Genomic DNA, 8761 nt, shown 5'->3' with positions numbered 1-8761 from the left:
GAGTTGGACCAATGAGATCCATGTGGATCAATTTCTAGGCACCGACTTGTGTTTATGGTATGTTGAGCTGGATGAGATTATTTGGTTTGCTTCCCATCTTGACAGGCACCGCAGATAGTTGATTCGACTTTCATCTTGGGTAAACTACGAACACCTTCTACTTTTGCAAGTTTATCAAGGAGTCTATAACTTAGATGACTCCTTTTTTTTTTTTTTATGCCATAGCTCGGCTTCATTCATGCTGGTCCTGCAACAGAAGATATGTTAGTTAGAATATAGCAATTGTCAGTTGACTTTTTACCTTCGATAACGCATTGATTTGTTTTGTCCATCACACTGCAGCTATTTTTAGTGAAGCATATGTTCCAGTTTTGGTCGCATAATTGACTTATACTGATAAGATTAGCGTGAAGACCACGGACAAGCAACACTTTTTCCAGTTTTGGCAAACCAGCAACATTCAGAGTGCCTACGCCAGTCACCTGACCTTTGACACCGTCACCAAAGGTAACTTCACCTTTACTGGTATTTACGTTGTTAAGGAATTTGACATTTCCTGTCATGTGACGGGAACATCCGCTGTCAAAGTACCATTCTCTTCTCTTCCTGCACTTTTAGAGTGAAACGAAACAAACGAAATATAATCAGTCTTTTTAACCCAAATTTGTTTTGTGAACGGTTGTATGTTCTTGTGCCTGAACTTCTCGATCCTTTGATCCTTGTAGAAATAGTAGCATTCAGGTCTGGTATGACCGCGTAACCTGCAATAGTGGAAAACGGGATTATATAGTTTATAATGTATCTTATTTGCGCTTACTGTACCATAGGAGCGTTTCCTTGTGCTGGACTCAGGGATATCTTCTGGATCAGGTCCAGATGCTTTGACAAATACTGTCTTATCTTTGGAGTTACTTCCAGTGAAGCCCAAAACAAATTTTGCAGAAGATTTCCTGTCGGAATCAAGAATCTTATCAAGTGTTGAAGTGGTATCCATCATTTGGATTTTTCGCTTGTAGGTGCTAAGCTCCATTTTCAATGTCTGTACTTCTTGCTGGGTTTTTCTTCTCGGTCGGCTGCTTCCTTCAGTAGTACATTGCCAGTTTGTACTTTGTTTTGTAATTTTTCTTCTCAATCAGCTGCTTCTTTAAGTAAGACATTCCTATCAGCTACTTGAGTTTGATATACTTTATTGGCATTGGTTACAATCTCTATCTCACTAGCTAGTTTGCAGTTCATTTTTCGTAAGGCTTCCCATTTGGGATACAACTTATTAAACTCAGCTTCAAAAGGTAAAGTATTTAGTTCCACATCTTCTGCAGAGACATATTCACCACCTTCTGAGTCTTCAATGGGTTCTGAACAGCAGTGACTCGTGCCGTAAATGCAACAAAGTTACCCGAGATTTCTTCGACATCCGATCCAATTGTATCAACGTTAGGCTCGTCATCACTCCAGGTAATGGCTGACATAGACTTTTTGCGTCGAAGATAGGTAGCACACTCAGCTTGTACATGTCCAAAGCCCTCGCACTCATAACACTTGATTCCTTTATTGTTGGGTCTTTCTTTGGACTGTCCTGGACGTGAGACAGACAGTTTGAAGTTTGACGCCCCTGTCCTAGGCGCAGCTTTGCACGACGTTGCTCCCCTTTGTGAATTTCTGTTGCGTGTGTTTTTGGATACCTGTTTCAAAATTTTGGAAAACTGTTTAGTCAGGAATACAACTGTATCATCACTACTTTCATCTGAATCGGATACAACATTATTTTCTTCAGTGACAAATGCAACATTTTTTTGTTTTTTCGTATGATCAGTTAAGATTTCCATTTCATATGTTTTAAGATTTCCCATTAACTGAGTGACCGATTTATTCACCCAGCCATCATGCACTTGGATGGCTGTGACTTTCATTCGAAACCTGAGAGGTAGAGATCTCAGTATTTTTTTAACAAGCTTTGCTTGCGAGAATGGTTCACCAAGGACCATTGCACGATTCGCGTGTGTGAAAGTCGATGATTGACTCATCCTCATTCATGAGAAGCTCTTCGAATTCCGACTGGACCAGTTGCAGTTTTGACTGTTTTACCGATGTCGTTCCTTCGTAAGTAGACTCAGGAGCCTCCCAAGAACCTTTAGCTGAAGGAATACCTGCAACAATTGAGAACTGACTTTCATTCATAAGAGAATAAATTGTGTCTAAAGCCTTATCATTGTTTCCAGCGTTAGTTATCTCTGTTTGAGTCCACTCAGTCTCAGGCTTCGCTACTTCTGTTCCGTCAGTGCTGGAACGAGGTTTGGTGGATGTGTCCAACCTGACACCACAGACCGCCACACGGCTTCACCTTGAGCTTTTAGATGCGTACGAGTGCGAGCCTTCCAATAGGCGTAGTTGTCGCCGGTCAACTGGGGAAGGACTTTAGTTCGATCCATTCTGTAACACTTAACACCCCGTGAGATCAAACAAATAAGCGATAAATAGATAAATAATAAAAGCCGCTGAAGAGATGAATTCAAGGGGCACGGAATCGCCAGATCGATAGACAAATAAATTAAGCCTACAGGCTCTGATACCAATTGAAATTGCACCGTGACACTTGAAAAATAAAAGCAATGTGTTTTTACTCGTTAATTAAGTTATGCACCAGTTTCATTAATTAATTAGACTCGTTTAAGCAAGTGTTAATAATGAAAGCAGAAAGCATAAAAGAATGTAAAAACACAAAGGAATTGTTACGCAGTTCGGAGCTCCTTCTCCTACGTCTGCGGGGAAACCCACGTCTGCCCAATCCACTATAGATGTTCACCAAAAGGAGTATTACAAGAGGTAAATACAGATGGCCTCCAGCCTTTACCACTACCACTCTTTCTAACACCTATCCAGGATTGACACACGAATACCCGAACAATCTTCACCAGATGCTTCAGCAGTACCACGTACTGATCATGTAGTACAGATTAAATATTCTTAAGAATTAAATAATAAAACACATTTAAATGGGAAGCTTTGTAAATCAGATGTGAGCTCTTGAATTGTTAATCTCAAAATTGGCAACTTTCCTCTTTGGTGTAGTAGCTAATATTCAAACCTCATTCTGATCCTTAATATTAGCTCCCTTTTATTCAAATAAATCTCAGCCACATGCTTTGCTCCCTTTTATTCAAATAAATCTCAGCCACATGCTTTTGTTTGAAAGCTTCCTTTTGTGCGTTGTTGATTTACCAATGCATACCATCCACAGATTTAGATAATAGAATTAATTCTAACAACTCTAATTAATTCTAATAACAACACTAATTAATTCTAACAACAACACTACTAATTAAAATAGCCAATAAGGTTTAACATGTAGAATAATTTTACACTGACACTCTGCATCTTGAATAGGACAACAACATATATTAATACAGGACAACATATATTTTCATCAAAATTTTGTTCTAAATTATCACTTTTTCTACCCCAAAAAGGGATGAACTGTAAGCTCATAGAGTTCACTATATTAAAGAGTTTTGGCTATACAATGGAGTACGCGGGAAATTTTTTGAGCACAATTCTGGATTAACTTGAGAGTGAAAGGGTATGTTGTATGACCTTGTTTGGAAGTAGCACAAGAATAGCTGAATTGAAGTAGAGAAAATGTTGAATTAACTAAATAATAATTTTCATATATTATTGAATTAAAATATATGGATAAAAAAGACTGAATTAGTCTTCTAATCTAATCTAAAATCTAAACATAAAGGCCTTCTTATCTAATCTAATCTAAGCCAACACACTAACAAGTAGCTTCAATGGCAAGCCTTCTGATTTTGGATTTGCATGTCGTGGTTGGGAAAAGGGCTTCAGAAACATTGAGAGTGCACTTCTCCTTCCCCACACAAGCCGATTGAATCACTGGTATGGTGTCGGTTGCATCACAATGGCTTGTTTCAAAGGAGCCGCAGCTACCTATTGGTTCACCAAAGCTACCAAACTTGATCTTTGAGATCTTTCTGCCTCCTCCTTGGCAAGACAATTCCATTGTGTTTCCTTCTCGTACATTGGCACATATGCTTCCTACTGACACGGTTTGCACCCTAACTTCTTGAGGACGACCGCCCATCTCTTCGAACAATACCAATTGGTTGTTCCCAGTCTTACGTAGGAAGGAACGTGGAACATGGTACCATCTTTGTGAAGGTTTTCCACACCCGGTTACACATTTTGATCCACCTTAATTTCCACGATAGTCACATTGAGGGCAGCCATCGGATTTGGCAAGGAAGGATGGCCAGTATCTACCAATGTTATGTCCATTCACCCAAGCAATTCCCTTCCCCATTCCTGTCAAATCCAACACCACAGAGTCTTCACCTGCTGGGGTCTTAAAGAATGTCTGCAAGATCCAAAATGAGCACAAAAGTTACATACAAAGTTTGTGTGTTAACAATGGGGAGAGTATGTAATGTAATTAACGGTATGGATTCAGTTACCTTGTACCAAATAAACATTCTGTCTGTTTGGAAGTCGGATTCATGCCATGTTAACTTATTGTGGTCATCAAGTTCAAAAAGTCCTTTCTTAATTCCATGTAGTCCGACCATATATGTCCATGTGTTCTTTGATAAATCCATCCCTTCACCATATGGTTCAACTAGCTTAACTGGTCCAATAACTCCTTGTCCTACCTTTTCAAAATATTGTCCATAATTCTACCAAGAAAACACAATGAAGAATTAGGGAAAAAGAATAAAGTTAAAGATTATTTAAAAAATTGATGGATGTAATGAAAAAACTCTTACTGGTAGTCCGACAGTCTCGCTAAGTAAAGAAATTGTATTGATATCTTTTCGGAGTTTTACATTCCTTTCAAATGAAAATGTAAACTTTCCATCATCTTGAGCCCACTCAGAACCTATGTGCTTGTTGTTAAAAAAGGCATGGAGGACATGGCTTTTGGTATTAACTTCAAGAGTAAGCTCTTGACCCAAAATTGGATTGTTTTCATCTATCTTGAAACTGAAAGAATTAAAACAAATACTAATCAATTAGTGATCAATTCTATAAAAAAAATATAAAAAAATTGCAAAATATACATACCTTGTCATGTACCACAAGTAATCAGTAGTATCATTTGTTACAACTTTCTGATCGAACAATTGTTTGGCATCAAGAGCATCTATCAATACTGAGCTTTGATTTTTGTGACCATACTTGAGATGCATAACAGTTTCAGGCCTATATGACCATTTCAATGCCCCTTCACTTAGCTTCTTTACCATCACAGTTGTTTGAGCATTAACCTACAACAAAATAATGTCAATAAAATATATTAAAATTATTACTTACATTCATGAATATTGTAGTAGATGATGTTTTATAATAAGTTACTCACCCGGGCTGTATTATAAACTTCGGTTTTGCAGTCAGGGAGAATTGTGACAGACCATGCAGGAGTGGTGTAATTCTTGCCTTCAAAGGTGATGGATATGTCATCTTTGTCGTTTGCATTTCCTAAGAAGCATACCCTTTTCCCATTGTATTCATACACTGTTGACTGAAAAATATAATATAGAATGAAGTCATTAGATTCATTAAAAATTGAAAAAAAAAAATTAATTGGTATTGGAGAATGATCAATTATAATGAATTATAGCACTTACAGACATCATCCTTCCATAATCTGTAGTGTTGGTTGCATTGCCATACAAAAGTACATCCTCCAATGAATATAAAAGGTTATGGAGTTCCTTGAGATGCCCCCACTTTGGTTGGTTCACATTGCCTAAATCATTTCCACAATTGCATTAGTATCAATAGATCAGAATAAGATCAGATTAAAGTTTGGTAATTAAAACTTTACCATATTCATCGAGGGGAGCATTGTAGTCATATGTTGTAGCAATGTATGGTCCACCCGATGTCCTTCCGAAATTTGTTCCACCATGGTACTAAAAGATGAGAAAGTAGGTTAATTTGGGGAAGCGGAGAAGTAATAATAGACAAATTTTTATGCCTAACAATACATATTACACCATACCATGTAATAGTTTTGTAGAGATCCACCATATTGAAAAAAACGAGCAACAGCAAATGCAAGATCTTCGGCAGGTCTGTGAGTGTCTCATCACCCCAGTTCTTAAAGCTTACATATTTTTTAATCAAAATTATAAGTGTAATTAAAATTTCAATTAATTAGATAAATAAACAAAATAAAATTAAAGCATACTAACCAGCCACTCCAATTTTCAGTCCAAAATTTAGGGTTATTGTTCTTAGGCCAGAATTGATCACAATAAAATCCATTGCAGGTATTAATCTGCATTTTTGACCAAGGAAATTAAACTAAATATATATAATTATATTACCAAAAAAATATAAAAATAATTTTAAAAAATAAAAATTACCATAGTTTTTGGGAGCATCATCCTCTTGACACATGATCCAAGGCACTCCAATATTTAGAGAAAGAGCAAAATCCGCACACCAATTTATATACTTCTTTCCTTCTTCTCCGTAGTGCGATATAATATTCCCATACTCATTTTCAATCTATTATTTAAAAAAAAATTATAATAATAAATATTTAAGTTTGAGGTGAGAATTTAAAAAAAAAAGATTAAAAATTCAAAAAAAAAAAAATAAAATCACAAAATGGCAACATTACCTGGGCAAGGATAATATTTCCCCCTTGGCTAGCAAAAAGTTTCTCTCCTTTTACCATGTCTACAATTTTCTTTGTGAAGATTCCCATCTCCCTCTGAGCAAAAAAATCAATTTTTAAAAATTTGAAATGCAATAATAATAATAATAATAATAATAATAATAATAATAATAACAACAAGAACAATAATAATACCATGAATACTGCATTGTTGGTTCTGAAAGTTGTGTTTGGCATGTTGTATAACCACACAGGAAATCCTCTGAAATTTAATACATTACAGGACTTTAAAACCTCCTAAATATTTATAATGTTTATGAAACAAATATCATGATTGACATTTACCCAAAATTCCATTCTGCACAAACGTATGGACCTATTCTTAGCATAGTATAAAGCCCTTCATTTTTTACTGCCTTGAGAAACTGTATCAAATCTTTATTTCCCGAAAAATCATACTGTAATATTAAGTAAACATTAAAAATAAATTATATATAAACACATATTTCCAAATTAATTATTAAAAAAATATTAAAAAAGATTCCAATTTCAACCTCTCGGTAATTAGGTTCATGAGCATTCCAAAAAACATAAGTTTCTATAGTGTTGAGGCCACCATCTTTTGCCTTTTTGATCAAAGAGGGCCACATCTATATAAATAAACAAATTTAAGATATTAACAATATAAAAAAATATTTAAAAAAATTATTTTAATAGAGTATATAACAAAATTGAGAAATACTTGAGCTGTGCTACGAGGATAGTGAATGGAACCAGAAATGATGAGTTTTCTCTGACCATTAATTTTAAGGCGCGATTATCATATGTAACTTGTAAAGCATCATAAAAAGGTAAATTGTAAGAAAATATAGTGAGAGCAAGTGCCATGAAACTAGTGAGTAAAGATGCCATTTTACCAAAGAAGAATAAGAATAAGAAAAGATTGGAATGAATTTGTTGTTTTAGTATTCCCCTATTTATAAGAAGGAATTGAAGTATGTAGATAACTATCATGATCTAAATAATAGCTACTTTTACTAAGTAAAAATGTATTATCTTTAAATTATCTTTTAAAAAAAATTCAAAAGCCTAAATTATCCTTATGTCAAATTTGAATAAGATTTTTATCACAAAATTTATTTATTTATTTTTAAATCATTGAAAGACATCAAAAGTAATAAAGGCTTATAAAATATTAAGTATGAAATTAATTAATAAATAATTTTTCTTATTTTGTTCCTTTTCTAAGAGTTAAAAAATTATTATTTTTTCACTTTTTTTAAAAATCCATTTTTGTGAGAGATAACGGTGTCTCATAAATAAATTATACTGTGTAGATAATATTGTTCCAGATGATATAAAATGAAAGAGGGCTAGCATAGAAATAAAAATTTAAAAATGGAAGATAAGATGTATAGTTAATCAAGGAGGATTAATAAACGCATAACAAAAAGCAAAATAGAACGGTTCATTTGACAAGTGCATCCATGCTCCATGCCTGGGGCGTTCAAGTGTCCAAAAATTTCCCCTTCTACAATCTCCCCACCCTCATATTATAAGTAAATAAACGCATAATAATAATTTGATGAAATATTATCTTGACATAATGCAAATAATAATAGGAATGCCTCAGGGCCGGGGGCTTAGCTTTGTCGTCTGACGGGAGGCGGCGGTGTGAGGAAAACCGTTGGAAATATGTATGAGAAAAAAGTCCAAAGATGATGGAAGGTATAAATTGGATTCCTTGTGCGTGTGGGCTAATTCTGCGGCTACCTCCGGGGGCGGGGGTCCTGTATGTGGGCTTAGAATTAATTAGTTCGCAAAGGTGTGATCGTTATAAAGAAATATATGCTGCATTATCTGGTACTAAAGAGACAGATCGCAGTTCAAAGACCATCTATAGCGCAGTGGACATACTAATACTGGAATGCATGAAAGAGGATTTGTAAGCTCATAGGGTTCATTTTGGCAATACTTTCTCATGAGTAAAGCTAAATTTTGGATTACCTTCAATGTGAAATAGTTTTTTTATGTCATACGGAAAAGCTTATGAGTGTGTTTGGTAAATAGTTGTTAGTTGATTGATTAGTGGGTTTGACTAGTTGATAACATTAGCTG

General features: G+C 35.1%; 1 pseudogene; it reads right to left on the bottom strand.

Moving 5' to 3' along the window:
- Nucleotides 1–3774: 3774 nt before the first annotated feature.
- LOC109169315 lies at nt 3775–7555 on the bottom strand (annotated as a pseudogene).
- Between the last annotated feature and the right edge of the window lie 1206 nt (nt 7556–8761).

This window comes from Ipomoea nil, unplaced genomic scaffold (genome assembly GCF_001879475.1).
Source record: "Ipomoea nil cultivar Tokyo-kokei standard unplaced genomic scaffold, Asagao_1.1 scaffold3309, whole genome shotgun sequence".
Classification (NCBI taxonomy): Eukaryota; Viridiplantae; Streptophyta; class Magnoliopsida; order Solanales; family Convolvulaceae; genus Ipomoea; species Ipomoea nil.
This window is presented reverse-complemented; position numbering and strand designations above follow the sequence as displayed.